Raw genomic sequence first — 18,033 nt, forward strand, 5'->3', positions numbered from 1 at the left:
TGTTACTCTCTCTCCCTATATCTCCGCTGTTACATGCTCTCTCTATCTCTCCGCTGTTACACACTCTCTCTCTCCCCGATGTCACACTCTCTCTATCTCTCTGCTGTTACACTCTCTCTCTCTATCCCTCCGTTGTTACATTCTCTCTCTCTCCCCCAGATGTTACACTCTCTCCCCCCGATGTTACACACTCTCTCTCTATCTCTCCGTTGTTACATTCTCTCTCTCTCCCCCCAGATGTTACACTCTCCCTATCTCTCCGCTGTTACACACTCTCTCTCTATCTCTCCGTTGTTACATTCTCTCTCTCTCCCCCAGATGTTACACTCTCTGCCCCCGATGTTACACACACTCTCTCTCTCCGCTGTTACACTCTCTCTCTCTATCTCTCCGTTGTTACATTCTCTCTCTCTCCCCCCAGATGTTACACTCTCTCCCCCCGATGTTACACACACTCTCTCTCTCCGCTGTTACACTCTCTCTCTATCTCTCCGTTGTTACATTCTCTCTCTCTCCCCCCGATGTTACACACACTCTCTCTCTCCGCTGTTACACTCTCTCTCTATCTCTCCGTTGTTACATTCTCTCTCTCTCCCCCCGATGTTACACACACTCTATCTCTCCGCTGTTACACTCTCTCTCCCTATCTCTCCGTTGTTACATTCTCTCTCTCTCCCCCCAGATGTCACACACACTCTCTCTCTCCGCTGTTACACTCTCTCTCTCTATCTCTCCGTTGTTACATTCTCTCTCTCTCCCCCCAGATGTTACACTCTCTCCCCCCGATGTTACACACACTCTCTCTCTCCGCTGTTACACTCTCTCTCTATCTCTCCGTTGTTACATTCTCTCTCTCTCCCCCCAGATGTCACACACACTCGATCTCTCCGCTGTTACACTCTCTCTCTCTATCTCTCCGCTGTCACACTCTCTCTCTCACCTCTTACTCTTTGACGCCGCTGTTCCGCTCTCCACTCAAGTTTTCTGGCCTCCTGCCGCCTCTTCGCTCCGGGAGACTGTGCCGACAGACAAACGGTTTCTCTGCAGACGCACAGGAACAGACAGACGGGCAAACACAGAGTTTCTTTGCAGACAGAGACACACAGACAGACACAGACAATGTCTCTGTGCAGACACAGATACACAGACACAGAGTCTCTATGCAGACAGACAGAAACACAGACACAGTGTCTTTGTGCAGACACAGCCAGGCAGACACAGACAGAGTATGCAGACAGACACAGACAGGCAGACACAGACAGAGTCTCTATGCAGGCAGACACAGAGTATGCAGACAGACACAGACAGATGGACACAGACAGATGGACACAGACAGAGTCTCTATGCAGACAGACACTGACAGGTAGACACAGAATCTACGCAGACAGACACAGACAGACAGAGACAGACAGGCAGACACAGAGTCTCTATGCTGACAGTCACAGGCAGGCAGACACAGACAGAGTATGCAGACAGACACAGACAGGCAGACACAGACAGAGTCTCTATGCCAGCAGACACAGACAGATGGACACAGACAGGGTCTCTATGCAGACAGACACAGACAGATGGACACAGACAGGGTCGCTACGCAGACAGACACAGACAGGCAGACACAGACAGAGCCTCTGTTCCTTGCCTGGCAGCTCGGAGCCCAGCCTGCCAAAATCTAGCTCCAAGTGGGAAAGGTTTCTTCTCTGGGAATAAGCAGGAGCAGTGTGGAAACTTTCCCTTTGCCTGCTTGCTGAGTCTTGTATGGTCACTAATGGAGAGACTGTTTAACTCGGCAGAGCAAAGCCGGGAATTAATTATCCCAAATTCAGGACAAGTCAAAGTTGGCCTGTGAAAAGTTTGGGGACAGAGGATAGGACTGAGAGAGGAGGAGGGGCTGACCCTGCCAGTATTAATCACCTCTTAGTGCGGCTCTCTCTCTCTCTCTCTCTCTCACACATGCACACACATACACACACTGAGCTCTCAGACAATCAGCATCTGTGTGTGTGTGTTTCTGAAATTCAGAGACAGTCTGTTCAACAGCAAACTAATCCCTCACACCCACACTGCTGCACAGCTGAATCTCTCAACTCTCAAAGCTTCCAATTCAAACTGAGACCTGAGGATTACCGAAGGATATTACAGGAGTGGCTAGGTAGATAAATTTCACATGCAGACCAGCCATGATCTAATGGAATGGGCCAACAGACTGGAGGACCTGAATGGCCTCCTCGTGTTCCGATGAGCCTTTCCCTCTGCATGGCTCGCTGGGCAGCACACTCCGACCCCTTGTGTCAGAAGGACGAGGGAGCAGGGCACACTCCAGAGAATTGACCCAAAATCCAGGCTGATGATCACACTGCAGTACTGAGGGAGTGCCACACTGTCAGAGGGTCAGTACTGAGGGAGTGCGGAACTGTCGGAGGGTCAGTACTGAGGGAGTGCTGCACTGTCAGAGGGTCAGTACTGAGAGAGTGCCACACTGTCAGAGGGTCAGTACTGAGGGAGTGCTGCACTGTCAGAGGGTCAGTACTGAGAGAGTGCCACACTGTCGGAGGGTCAGTACTGAGGGAGTGCTGCACTGTCGGAGGGTCAGTACTGAGGGAGTGCTGCACTGTCAGAGGGTCAGTACTGAGAGAGTGCCACACTGTCGGAGGGTCAGTACTGAGGGAGTGCTGCACTGTCAGAGGGTCAGTACTGAGAGAGTGCCACACTGTCAGAGGGTCAGTACTGAGAGAGTGCCACACTGTCGGAGGGTCAGTACTGAGGGAGTGCTGCACTGTCAGAGGGTCAGTACTGAGAGAGTGCCACACTGTCGGAGGGTCAGTACTGAGGGAGTGCTGCACTGTCAGAGGGTCAGTACTGAGGGAGTGCGGAACTGTCAGAGGGTCAGTACTGAGGGAGTGCTGCACTGTCAGAGGGTCAGTACTGAGAGAGTGCCACACTGTCAGAGGGTCAGTACTGAAGGAGTACTGCACAGGGTCAGGACTGAGGGAATGCTGCACTGTCAGAGGGTCAGTACTGAGGGAGTGCCGCACTGTCAGAGGGTCAGTACTGAGGGAGTGCGGAACTGTCGGAGGGTCAGTACTGAGGGAGTGCGGAACTGTCGGAGGGTCAGTACTGAGGGAGTGCTGCACTGTCAGAGGGTCAGTACTGAGAGAGTGCCACACTGTCAGAGGGTCAGTACTGAGGGAGTGCTGCACTGTCAGAGGGTCAGTACTGAGGGAGTGCGGAACTGTCAGAGGGTCAGTACTGAGGGAGTGCTGCACTGTCAGAGGGTCAGTACTGAGAGAGTGCCACACTGTCAGAGGGTCAGTACTGAAGGAGTACTGCACAGGGTCAGGACTGAGGGAATGCTGCACTGTCAGAGGGTCAGTACTGAGGGAGTGCTGCACTGTCAGAGGGTCAGTACTGAGGGAGTGCCGCACTGTCAGAGGGTCAGTACTGAGGGAGTGCTGCACTGTTGGAGGGTCAGTACTGAGGGAGTGCTGCACTGTTGGAGGGTCAGTACTGAGGGAGTGCTGCACTGTCGGAGGGTCAGTACTGAGGGAGTGCTGCACTGTTGGAGGGTCAGTACTGAGGGAGTACTGCACTGTCGGAGGGTTAGTACTGAGGGAGTGCCGCACTGTCGGAAGGTATGTACTGAGGGAGTGCCGCACTATCGGAGGGTCAGTACTGAGGGAGTGCTGCACTGTTGGAGGGTCAGTACTGAGGGAGTGCCTCACTGTCGGAGGGTCTGTACTGAGGGAGTCCTGCACTGTCGGAGGGTCAGTACTGAGGGAGTGCCTCACTGTTGGAGGGTCAGTACTGAGGGAGTGCTGCACTGTCAGAGGGTCAGTACTGAGGGAGTGCCGCACTGTCAGAGGGTCAGTACTGAGGGAGTGCGGAACTGTCGGAGGGTCAGTACTGAGGGAGTGCGGAACTGTCGGAGGGTCAGTACTGAGGGAGTGCTGCACTGTCAGAGGGTCAGTACTGAGAGAGTGCCACACTGTCAGAGGGTCAGTACTGAGGGAGTGCTGCACTGTCAGAGGGTCAGTACTGAGGGAGTGCGGAACTGTCAGAGGGTCAGTACTGAGGGAGTGCTGCACTGTCAGAGGGTCAGTACTGAGAGAGTGCCACACTGTCAGAGGGTCAGTACTGAAGGAGTACTGCACAGGGTCAGGACTGAGGGAATGCTGCACTGTCAGAGGGTCAGTACTGAGGGAGTGCTGCACTGTCAGAGGGTCAGTACTGAGGGAGTGCCGCACTGTCAGAGGGTCAGTACTGAGGGAGTGCTGCACTGTTGGAGGGTCAGTACTGAGGGAGTGCTGCACTGTTGGAGGGTCAGTACTGAGGGAGTGCTGCACTGTCGGAGGGTCAGTACTGAGGGAGTGCTGCACTGTTGGAGGGTCAGTACTGAGGGAGTACTGCACTGTCGGAGGGTTAGTACTGAGGGAGTGCCGCACTGTCGGAAGGTATGTACTGAGGGAGTGCCGCACTATCGGAGGGTCAGTACTGAGGGAGTGCTGCACTGTTGGAGGGTCAGTACTGAGGGAGTGCCTCACTGTCGGAGGGTCTGTACTGAGGGAGTCCTGCACTGTCGGAGGGTCAGTACTGAGGGAGTGCCTCACTGTTGGAGGGTCAGTACTGAGGGAGTCCTGCACTGTCGGAGGGTCAGTACTGAGGGAGTGCTCTTATATTCTATGCCTCAGCTAATAAAGGCAAGTCTCCCATATGCCTTCCTAACCACCTTATCTACCTGTGCTGCTGCCTTCAGTGATATATGGACAAGTACACCAAGGTCCCTCTGACCCTCTGTACTTCCTAGGGTCCTACCATCCATTGTATATTCCCTTGGCTTGTTAGTCCTCCCAAAATGCATTACCTCACACTTCTCAGGATTAAATTCCATTTTCCACTGCTCCCCCATCTTACCAGCCCATCTATATCGTCCTGTAATCTAAGGATTTCCTCCTCACTATTTACAACACCACCAATTTTCGTGTCATCTGCGAATTTACTGATCATACCTCCTATGTTCATGTCTAAATCATTAATGTAGACTACAAACAGCAAGGGTCCTAGCACCGATCCCTGTTACACCACTGGTCACAGGCTTCCACTCGCAAAAACAACCCTCGACCAACACTCTCTGCCTCCTGTCACTAAGCCAATTTGGATCCAATTTGCCAAATTGCCCTGGATCCCATGGGCTCTTACCTTAACCAATCTCCCATGCAGGACCTTATCAAAAGACTTACTGAAGTCCATGTAGACTACATCAACTGTTTTACCCTCATCTACACATCTAGTCACCTCCTTGAAAAATTCAATCAAGTTAGTTAGACACTATCTCCCCCTGACAAAGCCATGCTGACTATCCCTGATTAATCCCTGCCTCTCCAAGTGGAGATTAATCTTCTCTCAGAATTTTTTCCAATATTTTCCCGACCACTGATATTAGACTCACCGGCCTGTAATTCCCTGGTTTATCCCTGCTACCCTTCTTGAATAATGGTACCACATTCACTGTCCTCCAGTCCTCTGGTACCTCTCCTGTGGCCAGAGAGGATTTGAAAATTTGTGTCAGAGCCCCTGCTATCTCCTCCCTTGCCTCACGTAACAGCCTGGGATACATCTCATCTGGGCCTGGGGATTTATCCACTTTTAAGCCCACTAAAACAGCTAATACTTCTTCCTTTCCAATGTTAATATGTTCAAGTATATCACAATCCCCCTCCCTGATCTCTACACCTACATCATCCTCCATAGTGAACACAGATGAAAAGTAATCATTTAAAACCTCACCTATGTCCTCCGGCTCCACACACAGATTGCCACTTTGGTCCGTAATGTGCCCTACTCTTTCCCTGGTTATCCTCTTGCCCGTAATATACTATAAAATGCCTTAGATTTTCATTTCTCTTGCTCGCCAGTGTTTTCTTATCTCCCCTCTTCACTCTCCTAATTACTTTTTTAAGTACCCCTCGACACTTTCCATACTCCTCTAGTGCCTCCGCTGTTTTCAGCACTCTGAATCTGCCATCAGCCTCCTTTTTTTCCCTTATCCAATCCTCTATATCCCTTGACATCCAGGGTTTCCTGGACTTGTTGGTCCTACCCTTCACCTTAACTGGTACATGTTGGCTCCGAATTCTCACTATTTCCTCTTTGAATGACTCCCACTGGTCTGATGTCGACTTTCCTAGAAGTAGCAGCTCCCAGTCCACTTTGGCCAGATCCTGTTTTATCAAATGGAAATCAGCTTTCCCCCAATTCAGTACCTTTATTTCCAGTCTCTCTTTGTCCTTTTCCATAACTACCTTAAATCTGAGTGTTATGGTCACTATCCCCGAAATGCTCCCCCACTGACACTTCTACCACTTGTCCGGCTTCATTTCCTAGGATTATGTCCAGTACTGCCCCTTCTCTTGTCGGACTTTCTGCATACTGGCTCAAAAATCTCTCCTGTATGCATTTTAAGAATTCCTTCCCCTTTTACCCTTTTGCACTAAGACTATCCCAGTTGATATTAGGTAAGTTGAAATCCCCTACAATTATTACCCTATTATTTTTACACCTCTCTGAGATTTGCCTACATATCTGCTCCTCTATCTCTCCCTGACTGTTTGGAGGCCTGTAGTACACTCCCAGCCAAGTGATTGCCCCGTTTTGTCTTTTTATGTTCTGCCCATATGGCCTCATTTGAAGAACGTTCTGAGATATCATCCCTCCTTACTGCAGTAATTGACTCCTTAATCAACAATGCAATACCACCTCCTCTTTTATCCCCTCCCCTATCACAGCTGAAGATTCTGTACCCTGGAATACTGAGTTGCTTGTCCTATCCCTTCCTCAGCCATGTCTCTGTGATAGCAATAATATCAGGGAGACAGTTAAACATCCGAGCATCTGGTCAGAGTAACTCAAATTAACTTGAAACAGCTAGTTGGTCAACGAAAATAAAATCATTTCACTGTATTTATATAGCGCCTTGAAGGTAATAAAACAGCCCAAAGCATTTCACACAAGTGGTATGAAAGAAAATTTGACACCAAGCCCCATAAGATGTTCGGACAAAAAGGTAGGTTTTAAGGAGGAAAGTGAGGTGGAGAGATGGAGAGGTGGAGAGGTGGAGAGGTGGAGAGGTGGAGAGATGGAGAGGTGGAGAGGTGGAGAGACGGAGAGGTGGAGAGTTGGAGAGGTGGAGAGGTGGAGAGATGGAGAGGTGGAGAGTTGGAGAGGTGGAGAGGTGGAGAGGTGGCGAGATGGAGAGATGGAGAGACGGAGAGACGGAGAGGTGGAGAGGTGGAGAGGTGGAGAGGTGGAGAGGTGGAGAGACGGAGAGGTGGAGAGGTGGAGAGACGGAGAGGTGGAGAGGTGGAGAGGTGGAGAGATAGAGAGGTGGAGAGACAGAGTGGGGGAGAGGTGGAGAGACGGAGAGGTGGAGAGACGGAGAGGTGGAGAGACAGAGTGGGGGAAAGGTGGAGAGGTGGAGAGGTGGAGAGACGGAGAGGTGGAGAGATGGAGAGGTGGAGAGGCGGAGAGGCAGAGAGGCGGGGAGGCGGAGAGACGGAGAGGTGGAGAGGGGGCGAGGCGGAGAGGTGGAGAGACAGAGAGGCGGAAAGGCGGAGAGGTGGAGAGGTGGAGAGACGGAGAGGTGGAGAGACGGAGAGGTGGAGAGGTGGAGATGCGGAGAGGTGGAGAGACGGAGAGGAAGAGAGGAAGAGAGGCGGAGAGGAAGAGAGGCGGAGAGGCGGAGAGGTGGAGAGGCGGAGAGGTGGCGAGGCGGAGAGGTGGAGAGGCGGAAAGGTGGAGAGGCGGAGAGTCGGAGAGGCGGAGAGGCGGCGAGGTTGAGAGGCGGATAGGCGGAGAGGCGGAGAGGTGGAGAGGCGGAGAGGCAGCGAGGCGGAAAGGTGGAGAGGCGGAGAGGTGGAGAGGCGGCGAGGTGGAGAGGCGGACAGGTGGAGAGGTGGAGAGGCGGAGAGGCGGAGAGGTTGAGAGGCGGATAGGTGGAGAGGCGGAGAGGCGGCGATGTGGAGAGGCGGAGAGGCGGAGAGTCGGAGAGGTTGAGAGGCGGATAGGCGGAGAGGAAGAGAGGTGGACAGGCAGAGAGGAAGAGAGGTGGAGCGGCGGAGAGGAAGAGAGGTGGAGAGGCGGAGAGGTTGAGAGGCGGAGAGGTTGAGAGGCGGAGATACGGAGAGGTGGAGGGAGGGGTTTCCAGAGCTTGGGGCTGATACAGGGGTGATAGGGGAACGAGACTTGGTGTGTGTTAATGTAGGTCACTGAGTACAGAGGTGATAGAGGAACGGGACTTGGTGTGTGTTAATGTAGGTCATTGAGTACAGGGTTGTTAGGGGAATAGGACTTGGTGTGTGTTAATGTAGGCCACTGAGTACAGAGGTGATAGGGGAACGGGACTTGGTGTGTGTTAATGTAGGTCATTGAATACAGGGGTGATAGGGGAATGGGACTTGGTGTGTGTTAATGTAGGTCACTGAGTACAGAGGTGATAGAGGAACGGGACTTGGTGTGTGTTAATGTAGGTCATTGAGTACAGGGTTGTTAGGGGAATGGGACTTGGTGTGTGTTAATGTAGGTCACTGAGTACAGAGGGTGATAGGGGAACGGGACTTGGTGTGTGTTAATGTAGGTCATTGGGTACAGGGGGTGATAGGGGAACAGGACTTGGTGTGTGTTAATGTAGGTCAGTGAATACAGGGGTGATAGGGGAACGGGACTTGGTGTGTATTAATGTAGGTCAGTGGGTACAGGGGGTGATAGGGGAACAGGACTTGGTGTGTGTTAATGTAGGTCAGTGAATACAGGGGTGATAGGGGAATGGGACTTGGTGTGTGTTAATGTAGGTCACTGAGTACAGAGGTGATAGGGAACGGGACTTGGTGTGTGTTAATGTAGGTCAGTGGGTACAGGGGGTGATAGGGGAACAGGACTTGATGTGTGTTAATGTAGGTCAGTGAGTACAGGGGTGATAGGGGAACGGGACTTGGTGTGTGTGAATGTAGGTCAGTGAGTACAGGGGTGAAAGGGGAACGGGACTTGGTGTGTGTTAATGTAGGTCAGTGAGTACAGGGGGTGATAGGGGAACGGGACTTGGTGTGTGTTAATGTAGGTCAGGGAGTACAGGGGGTGATAGGGGAACGGGACTTGGTGTGTGTTAATGTAGGTCAGTGAGTACAGGGGGTGATAGGGGAACGGGACTTGGTGTGTGTTAATGTCGGTCAGTGAGTACAGGGGTGATAGGGGAATGGGACTTTAGATTAGAGATACAGCACTGAAACAGGCCCTTCGGCCCACCGAGTCTGTGCCGACCATCAACCACCCATTTATACTAATCCTACACTAATCCCATATTCCTACCAAACATCCCCATCTGTCCCTATATTTCCCTACCACCTACCTATACTAGTGACAATTTATAACGGCCAATTTACCTACCAACCTTCAAGTCTTTTGGCTTGTGGGAGGAAACCGGAGCACCCGGAGAAAACCCACGCAGACACAGGGAGAACTTGCAAACTCCACACAGGCAGTACCCAGAATCGAACCCGGGTCCCTGGAGCTGTGAGGCTGCAGTGCTAACCACTTCGCCACTGTGCCGCCCTTGGTAGGGGAACAGGGGGTGATAGGGGAACAGCACTTGGTGTGTGTCAATGTAGGTCAGTGAGTACAGGGGTGATAGAGGAACGGGACTTGGTGTGTGTTAATGTAGGTCAGTGAGTACAGGGGTGATAGAGGAACGGGACTTGGTGTGTGTTAATGTAGGTCAGTGAGTACAGGGGTGATAGAGGAACGGGACTTGGTGTGTGTTAATGTAGATCAGTGAGTACAGGGGGTGATAGGGGAACGGGACTTGGTGTGTGTTAATGTAGGTCAGTGAGTACAGGGGGTGATAGGGGAACGGCACTTGGTGTATGTTAATGTAGGTCAGTGAGTACAGGGGGTGATAGGGGAACAGGACTTGGTGTGTGTTAATGTAGGTCAGTGAGTACAGGGGTGATAGGGGAACGGGACTTGGTGTGTGTTAATGTAGGTCAGTGAGTACAGGGGTGATAGAGGAACGGGACTTGGTGTGTGTTAATGTAGATCAGTGAGTACAGGGGGTGATAGGGGAACGGGACTTGGTGTGTGTTAATGTAGGTCAGTGAGTACAGGGGGTGATAGGGGAACGGCACTTGGTGTATGTTAATGTAGGTCAGTGAGTACAGGGGGTGATAGGGGAACAGGACTTGGTGTGTGTTAATGTAGGTCAGTGAGTACAGGGGTGATAGGGGAACGGGACTTGGTGTGTGTTAATGTAGGTCAGTGAGTACAGGGGTGATAGGGGAACGGGACTTGGTGTGTGTTAATGTAGGTCAGTGAGTACAGGGGTGATAGGGGAATGGGACTTGGTGTTTGTTAATGTAGGTCAGTGAGTACAGGGGTTATAGGGGAACGGGACTTGGTGTGTGTTAATGTAGGTCAGTGAGTACAGGGGTGATAAGGGAATGGGACTTGGTGTTTGTTAATGTAGGTCAGTGAGTACAGGGGGTGATAGGGGAACAGGACTTGGTGTGTGTTAATGTAGGTCAGTGAGTACAGGGGTGATAGGGGAATGGGACTTGGTGTGTGTTAATGTAGGTCAGTGAGTACAGGGGTGATAGGGGAACAGGACTTGGTGTGTGTTAATGTAGGTCAGTGAGTACAGGGGTGATAGGGGAATGGGACTTGGTGTGTGTTAATGTAGGTCAGTGAGTACAGGGGGTTATAGGGGAACAGGACTTGATGTGTGTTAATGTAGGTCAGTGAGTACAGGGGTGATAGGGGAACAGGACTTGGTGTGTGTTAATGTAGGTCAGTGAGTACAGGGGTGATAGGAGAATGGGACTTGGTGTGTGTTAATGTAGGTCAGTGAGTACAGGGGTGATAGAGGAACAGGACTTGGTGTGTGTTAATGTAGGTCAGTGAGTACAGGGGTGATAGGAGAATGGGACTTGGTGTGTGTTAATGTAGATCAGTGAGTACAGGGGTGATAGGAGAATGGGACTTGGTGTGTGTTAATGTAGGTCAGTGAGTACAGGAGGTTATAGGGGAACGGGACTTGGTGTGTGTTGATGTCGGTCAGTGAGTACAGGGGTGATAGAGGAACAGGACTTGGTGTGTGTTAATGTAGGTCAGTGAGTACAGGGGTGATAGAGGAACGGGACTTGGTGTGTGTTAATGTAGGTCAGTGAGTACAGGGGTGATAGGGAATGGGACTTGGTGTGTGTTAATGTAGGTCAGTGAGTACAGGGGTGATAGGGGAATGGGACTTGGTGTGTGTTAATGTAGGTCAGTGAGTACAGGGGGTGATAGAGGAACAGGACATGGTGTGTGTTAATGTAAGTCAGTGAGTACAGGGGTGATAGGGGAATGGGACTTGGTGTGTGTTAATGTAGGTCAGTGAGTACAGGGGTGATTGGGGAACGGGACTTTAGATTAGAGATACAGCACTGAAACAGGCCCTTCGGCCCACCGAGTCTGTGCCGACCATCAACCACCCATTTATACTAATCCTACACTAATCCCATATTCCTACCAAACATCCCCATCTGTCCCTATATTTCCCTACCACCTACCTATACTAGTGACAATTTACAACGGCCAATTTACCTACCAACCTTCAAGTCTTTTGGCTTGTGGGAGGAAACCCACGCAGACACAGGGAGAACTTGCAAACTCCACACAGGCAGTACCCAGAATCGAACCCGGGTCCCTGGAGCTGTGAGGCTGCAGTGCTAACCACTGCGCCACTGTGCCGCCCTTGGTAGGGGAACAGGGGGTGATAGGGGAACAGGACTTGGTGTGTGTCAATGTAGGTCAGTGAGTACAGGGGTGATAGAGGAACGGGACTTGGTGTGTGTTAATGTAGGTCATTGAGTAGAGGGGGTGATAGAGGAACGGGACTTGGTGTGTGTTAATGTAGGTCAGTGAGTACAGGGGGTGATAGGGGAATGGGACTTGGTGTGTGTCAATGTAGGTCAGTGAGTACAGGGGTGATAGAGGAACGGGACTTGGTGTGTGTTAATGTAGGTCAGTGAGTACAGGGGGTGATAGAGGAACGGGACTTGGTGTGTGTTAATGTAGGTCAGTGAGTACAGGGGGTGATAGGGGAACGGGACTTGGTGTGTGTTAATGTAGGTCAGTGAGGACAGGGGGTGATCGGGGAACGGGACTTGGTGTATGTTAATGTAGGTCAGTGAGTACAGGGGTGATAGGGGCACGGGACTTGGTGTGTGTTAATGTAGGTCAGTGAGTACAGGGGTGATAGGGGAATGGGACTTAGTGTGTGTTAATGTAGGTCAGTGAGTACAGGGGCGATAGGGGAAGAGGACTTGGTGTGTGTTAATGTAGGTCAGTGAGTACAGGGGCGATAGGGGAACAGGACTTGGTGTGTGTTAATGTAGGTCAGTGAGTACAGGGGTGATAGGGGAATGGGACTTAGTGTGTGTTAATGTAGGTCAGTGAGTACAGGGGGTTATAGGGGAACGGGACTTGGTGTGTGTTAATGTCGGTCAGTGAGTACAGGGGGTGATCGGGGAACAGGACTTGGTGTGTGTTAATGTAGGTCAGTGAGTACAGGGGGTTATAGGGGAACGGGACTTGGTGTGTGTTAATGTCGGTCAGTGAGTACAGGGGGTGATCGGGGAACAGGACTTGGTGTGTGTTAATGTAGGTCAGTGAGTACAGGGGTGATAGGGGAACAGGACTTGGTGTGTGTTAATGTAGGTCAGTGAGTACAGGGGTGATAGGGGAATGGGACTTGGTGTGTGTTAATGTAGGTCAGTGAGTACAGGGGGTGATAGAGGAACAGGACTTGGTGTGTGTTAATGTAGGTCAGTGAGTACAGGGGTGATAGGGGAACAGGACTTGGTGTGTGTTAATGTAGGTCAGTGAGTACAGGGGTGATAGGGGAACAGGACTTGGTGTGTGTTAATGTAGGTCAGTGAGTACAGGGGGTGATAGGGGAATGGGACTTGGTGTGTGTTAATGTAGGTCAGTGAGTACAGGGGTGATAGGGGAATGGGACTTGGTGTGTGTTAATGTAGGTCAGTGAGTACAGGGGTGATAGGGGAACAGGACTTGGTGTGTGTTAATGTAGGTCAGTGAGTACAGGGGGTGATAGGGGAATGGGACTTGGTGTGAGTTAACGTATGTCAGTGAGTACAGGGGTGATAGGGGAACAGGACTTGGTGTGTGTTAATGTAGGTCAGTGAGTACAGGGGTGATAGGGGAATGGGACTTGGTGTGTGTTAATGTAGGTCAGTGAGTACAGGGGTGATAGGGGAACAGGACTTGGTGTGTGTTAATGTAGGTCAGTGAGTACAGGGGTGATAGGGGAATGGGACGTGGTGTGTGTTAATGTAGGTCAGTGAGTACAGGGGGTGATAGGGGAACAGGACTTGATGTGTGTTAATGTAGGTCAGTGAGTACAGGGGTGATAGCGGAACGGGACATGGTGTGTGTTAATGTAGGTCAGTGAGCACAGGGGTGATAGGGGAACAGGACTTGGTGTGTGTTAATGTAGGTCAGTGAGTACAGGGGTGATAGGGGAATGGGACTTGGTGTGTGTTAATGTAGGTCAGTGAGTACAGGGGTGATAGGGGAACGGGACTTGGTGTGTGTTAATGTAGGTCAGTGAGTACAGGGGTGATAGGGGAATGGGACTTGGTGTGTGTTAATGTAGGTCAGTGAGTACAGGGGTGATAGGGGAATGGGACTTGGTGTGTGTTAATGTAGGTCAGTGAGTACAGGGGGTGATAGGGGAATGGGACTTGGTGTGTGTTAATGTAGGTCAGTGAGTACAGGGGGTGATAGAGGAACGGGACTTGGTGTGTGTTAATGTCGGTCAGTGAGTACAGGGGGTGATAGAGGAACGGGACTTGGTGTGTGTTAATGTAGGTCAGTGAGTACAGGGGGTGATAGGGGAATGGGACTTGGTGTGTGTTAATGTAGGTCAGTGAGTACAGGGGGTGATAGAGGAACGGGACTTGGTGTGTGTTGATGTCGGTCAGTGAGTACAGGGGTGATAGAGGAACGGGACTTGGTGTGTGTTAATGTAGGTCAGTGAGTACAGGGGGTGATAGAGGAACGGGACTTGGTGTGTGTTAATGTAGGTCAGTGAGTACAGGGGGTGATAGGGGAACGGGACTTGGTGTGTGTTACTGTAGGTCAGTGAGTACAGGGGGTGATAGGGGAACGGGACTTGATGTGTGTTAATGTAGGTCAGTGAGTACAGGGGGTGATAGGGGAACGGGACTTGGTGTGTGTTAATGTAGGTCAGTGAGTACAGGGGGTGATAGGGGAACGGGACTTGGTGTGTGTTACTGTAGGTCAGTGAGTACAGGGGGTGATAGAGGAACGGGACTTGGTGTGTGTTAATGTAGGTCAGTGAGTACAGGGGTGATAGAGGAACGGGACTTGGTGTGTGTTGATGTCAGTCAGTGAGTACAGGGGTGATAGAGGAACGGGACTTGGTGTGTGTTAATGTACGTCAGTGAGTACAGGGGGTGATAGGGGAACGGGACTTGGTGTGTGTTACTGTAGGTCAGTGAGTACAGGGGGTGATAGGGGAATGGGACTTGATGTGTGTTAATGTAGGTCAGTGAGTACAGGGGGTGATAGGGGAACGGGACTTGGTGTGTGTTAATGTAGGTCAGTGAGTACAGGGGGTGATAGGGGAACGGGACTTGGTGTGTGTTACTGTAGGTCAGTGAGTACAGGGGGTGATAGGGGAACAGGACTTGGTGTGTGTTAATGTAGGTCAGTGAGTACAGGGGGTGATAGAGGAACGGGACTTGGTGTGTGTTAATGTAGGTCAGTGAGTACAGGGGTGATAGGGGAACGGGACTTGGTGTGTGTTAATGTAGGTCAGTGAGTACAGGGGTGATAGGGGAATGGGACTTGGTGTGTGTTAATGTAGGTCAGTGAGTACAGGGGGTGATCGGGGAACGGGACTTGGTGTGTGTTAATGTAGGTCAGTGAGTACAGGGGGTGATAGGGGAACAGAACTTGGTGTGTGTTAATGTAAGTCAGTGAGTACAGGGGTGATAGAGGAATGGGACTTGGTGTGTGTTAATGTAGGTCAGTGAGTAAAGGGGGTGATAGGGGAATGGGACTTTGTGTGTGTTAATGTAGGTCAGTGAGTAGAGGGGGTGACAGTGGAACGGGACTTGGTGTGTGTTAATGTAGGTCAGTGAGTGCAGGGGGTGATAGAGGAACGGGACTTGGTGTGTGTTAATGTAGGTCAGTGAGTAGAGGGGGTGACAGTGGAACGGGACTTGGTGTGTGTGAATGCAGGTCAGTGAGTACAGGGGGTGATAGAGGAACGGGACTTGGTGTGTGTTATTGTAGGTCAGTGAGTAGAGGGGGTGACAGTGGAACGGGACTTGGTGTGTGTGAATGTAGGTCAGTGAGTACAGGGGGTGATAGAGGAACAGGACTTGGTGTGTGTTAATGAAGGTCAGTGAGTACAGGGGTGATAGGGGAATGGGACTTGGTGTGTGTTAATGTAGGTCAGTGAGTACAGGGGTGATAGGGGAATGGGACTTGGTGTGTGTGAATGTAGGTCAGTGAGTACAGGGGGTGATAGGGGAACAGGACTTGGTGTGTGTTAATGTAGGTCAGTGAGTACAGGGGTGATAGGGGAATGGGACTTGGTGTGTGTTAATGTAGGTCAGTGAGTACAGGGGGTTATAGGGGAACGGGACTTGGTGTGTGTTAATGTCGGTCAGTGAGTACAGGGGTGATAGGGGAATGGGACTTGGTGTGTGTTAATGTAGGTCAGTGAGTACAGGGGGTGATCGTGGAACAGGACCTGGTGTGTGTTAATGTCGGTCAGTGAGTACAGGGGGTGATCGGGGAACAGGACTTGGTGTGTGTTAATGTAGGTCAGTGAGTACAGGGGTGATAGGGGAACAGGACTTGGTGTGTGTTAATGTTGGTCAGTGAGTACAGGGGTGATAGGGGAATGGGACTTGGTGTGAGTTAACGTATGTCAGTGAGTACAGGGGTGATAGGGGAACAGGACTTGGTGTGTGTTAATGTAGGTCAGTGAGTACAGGGGTGAAAGGGGAATGGGACTTGGTGTGTGTTAATGTAGGACAGTGAGTACAGGGGTGATAGGGGAACAGGACTTGGTGTGTGTTAATGTAGGTCAGTGAGTACAGGGGGTGATAGGGGAACAGGACTTGATGTGTGTTAATGTAGGTCAGTGAGTACAGGGGTGATAGGGGAACGGGACATGGTGTGTGTTAATGTAGGTCAGTGAGTACAGGGGGTGATAGGGGAACGGGACTTGGTGTGTGTTAATGTAGGTCAGTGAGTACAGGGGGTGATAGGGGAACGGGACTTGGTGTGTGTTAATCTCGGTCAGTGAGTACAGGGGTGACAGGGGAATGGGACTTGGTGTGTGTTAATGTAGGTCAGTGAGTACAGGGGTGACAGGGGAATGGGACTTGGTGTGTGTTAATGTAGGTCAGTGAGTAGAGGGGGTGATAGGGGAACGGGACTTGGTGTGTGTTAATGTAGGTCAGTGAGAACAGGGGTGATAGGGGAATGGGACTTGGTGTGTGTTAATGTAGGTCAGTGAGTACAGGGGGTGATCGGGGAACGGGACTTGGTGTGTGTTAATGTAGGTCAGTGAGTACAGGGGTGATAGGGGAACGGGACTTGGTGTGTGTTAATGTAGGTCAGTGAGTACAGGGGTGATAGGGGAACGGGACTTGGTGTGTGTTAATGTAGGTCAGTGAGTACAGGGGTGATAGGGGAATGGGACTTGGTGTGTGTTAATGTAGGTCAGTGAGTGCAGGGGGTGATAGAGGAACGGGACTTGGTGTGTGTTAATGTAGGTCAGTGAGTAGAGGGGGTGACAGTGGAACGGGACTTGGTGTGTGTGAATGTAGGTCAGTGAGTACAGGGGGTGATAGAGGAACGGGACTTGGTGTGTGTTAATGTAGGTCAGTGAGTAGAGGGGGTGACAGTGGAACGGGACTTGGTGTGTGTGAATGTAGGTCAGTGAGTACAGGGGGTGATAGAGGAACGGGACTTGGTGTGTGTTAATGTAGGTCAGTGAGTACAGGGGTGATAGGGGAACGGGACTTGGTGTGTGTTAATGTAGGTCAGTGAGTACAGGGGGTGATAGAGGAACGGGACTTGGTGTGTGTTAATGTAGGTCAGTGAGTACAGGGGTGATAGGGGAATGGGACTTGGTGTGTGTTATTGTAGGTCAGTGAGTACAGGGGTGATAGGGGAACGGGACATGGTGTGTGTTAATGTAGGTCAGTGAGTACAGGGGGTGATAGGGGAACAGGACTTGGTGTGTGTTAATGTAGGTCAGTGAGTACAGGGGTGATAGGGGAACGGGACTTGGTGTGTGTTAATGTAGGTCAGTGAGTACAGGGGTGATAGGGGAATGGGACTTGGTGTGTGTTAACGTATGTCAGTGAGTACAGGGGTGATAGGGGAACAGGACTTGGTGTGTGTTAATGTAGGTCAGTGAGTACAGGGGTGATAGGGGAATGGGACTTGGTGTGTGTTAATGTAGGTCAGTGAGTACAGGGGTGATAGGGGAACGGGACTTGGTGTGTGTTAATGTAGGTCAGTGAGTACAGGGGTGATAGGGGAATGGGACTTGGTGTGTGTTAATGTAGGTCAGTGAGTACAGGGGGTGATAGGGGAACGGGACTTGGTGTGTGTTAATGTAGGTCAGTGAGTACAGGGGTGATAGGGGAACGGGACTTGGTGTGTGTTAATGTCGGTCAGTGAGTACAGGGGTGACAGGGGAATGGGACTTGGTGTGTGTTAATGTCGGTCAGTGAGTACAGGGGTGACAGGGGAATGGGACTTGGTGTGTGTTAATGTAGGTCAGTGAGTACAGGGGGTGATAGGGGAACGGGACTGGGTGTGTGTTAATGTAGGTCAGTGAGTACAGGGGTGATAGGGGAACAGAACGTGGTGTGTGTTAATGTAAGTCAGTGAGTACAGGGGGTGATCGGGGAACGGGACTTGGTGTGTGTTAAT

At 51.2% G+C, this 18,033-nt stretch overlaps 1 protein-coding gene across 2 annotated transcripts in view; it reads right to left on the reverse strand.

The window, feature by feature from the left end:
* Positions 1-18,033, reverse strand: part of egfl7 (EGF-like-domain, multiple 7) — a 158,023-nt gene that overhangs the window by 80,830 nt on the left and 59,160 nt on the right. The window contains exon 1 of one of the 2 annotated variants that reach the window (XM_068025527.1): positions 941-1,041. The exons of the other annotated variant lie outside the window; for it this stretch is intronic. The gene's annotated coding sequence lies outside the window, so the exon portion shown is untranslated. Of the gene's footprint in view, positions 1-940; positions 1,042-18,033 lie in introns of those variants that run through there. 2 annotated transcript variants of the gene reach the window in all.

This window comes from Heterodontus francisci, unplaced genomic scaffold (assembly GCF_036365525.1).
Source record: "Heterodontus francisci isolate sHetFra1 unplaced genomic scaffold, sHetFra1.hap1 HAP1_SCAFFOLD_894, whole genome shotgun sequence".
In the NCBI taxonomy this organism is placed as follows: domain Eukaryota; kingdom Metazoa; phylum Chordata; class Chondrichthyes; order Heterodontiformes; family Heterodontidae; genus Heterodontus; species Heterodontus francisci.